This window comes from Haplochromis burtoni, unplaced genomic scaffold, assembly GCF_018398535.1.
Source record: "Haplochromis burtoni strain Fernald_Lab_line unplaced genomic scaffold, NCSU_Asbu1 Contig_270, whole genome shotgun sequence".
Lineage (NCBI taxonomy): Eukaryota > Metazoa > Chordata > Actinopteri > Cichliformes > Cichlidae > Haplochromis > Haplochromis burtoni.
This window is the reverse complement of record NW_024582631.1, coordinates 132224-133571: the sequence shown is the minus strand read 5'-3', so window position 1 is coordinate 133571 and position 1348 is coordinate 132224. Positions and strand designations below refer to the sequence as shown.

The following is a 1348-nucleotide window of genomic DNA, read 5'->3' as shown; positions in this document are numbered from 1 at the left end:
ATCAATAAATCACCCTCACACCTGAATAAGTGCTGCACTTTGAGTCCTCCTTCCACTCTCCACACGGCCGCTGCCCCGGACCGTGACACTTACATTAATTTACTGCCAACTTTAGAAACATTAGCTAGATAAAAACCACTTTGATATAAAAAGGTGGGTTATTTTTTTCATGTTATGTTCTTAGCTGTTTGTCTTTACTGATGGAGAGGTGGGGAACACCAAAGAAGTGATCGATCTGGTGAAGAAGAACTCAGGTTCTCACAGGTGAAACCACAAACACACGAATATCTACACAGTTCCATAGAAAACTGCAAATACAACAATTTTCTGTGGATTTAAAGAAAACTGTTGTATTTGCAGGCTAAGGAGCTTTGAAAGAAAAGCAAGCTAAAAAGCTTCTTCAGTTCTAAGAGCAATTTCTCTTAGAACTGAAGAAGCTTTGTCAGTTGTGAAACATCCTCAAGAAAACTTAAACTTAAAGAAGACCAGGTGCTTTTTTCCACAAGCTTCTTAGACTACAATAACCTGGATGACTGAGAACCTTCACCGACATGTTGTGTTGCAGGTGTTTCTCTTTTGGGTTTGGGGAAGGGGCCAGCTCTGCCCTCATTAATGGGATGGCCAAGGAAGGAGGAGGTCACGCTCAGTTCATCACAGGGACTGACAGGATGCAACCAAAAGTAAGACATTAAACACAATTATGAAGGAGGATAATGACACCATATGAAGGACCATATTTAACAAATTCATAAAAGATACTACATCATCTTATTATATTGGTTTAATTATTGGTAATAAATCTAATCCAAGGTTTTTGTTTGATGCTGTTAAAATCTCTAGTTCTTTTGATCTTTGGGCTGATGGAAGGACAACACTCGGTGTATAAATGCTCAATCAACAATCATTTTATTCCATACAATTCTCATTAATCCATAAAACACTTTTGAGCATAAACCATCCGGAGGGGAGATGAGCGCAGGAGGGTGTCCGCCAGATCTCATAGTGTCTGAGCGTTTCTCACATTCTTATACCCTCAGCCCCCCTCCAAAGTCATAAAACCTAAACATCCACATTCTTTCTCTCTCTCAGTGAGCCTAAGTTATGACCTTGACTACCTGTGCAGTATGTTCTGTTCTTTTCTAATCAGACAAATAAGGCAATGACTCTCTGAAAACAGTATTTCTTATACCTCAGCAGTATAATGCATCATAAAACAATATCATTCATTCACAATAAATTAGAAGTCTAATGTAATACAAATCAGTTTAATAACTGTAATAATTATCACCTTCTTCTAAGTCAGGAGAATAATGCAAACTAAAACTACATAATGATTTCACAATCTTTA

The 1348-nt window shown here is 37.8% G+C and overlaps 1 long non-coding RNA gene across 1 annotated transcript in view; it reads left to right on the top strand.

The window, feature by feature from the left end:
- Nucleotides 1–178: 178 nt before the first annotated feature.
- The window catches only part of LOC121815678, a 5659-nt gene continuing 4489 nt past the window's right edge, over nt 179–1348 (top strand). The window contains exons 1-2 of the long non-coding RNA XR_006055276.1: nt 179–264; nt 566–680. This is a non-coding gene — a long non-coding RNA (uncharacterized LOC121815678). The remainder of the gene's footprint in view (nt 265–565; nt 681–1348) is intronic.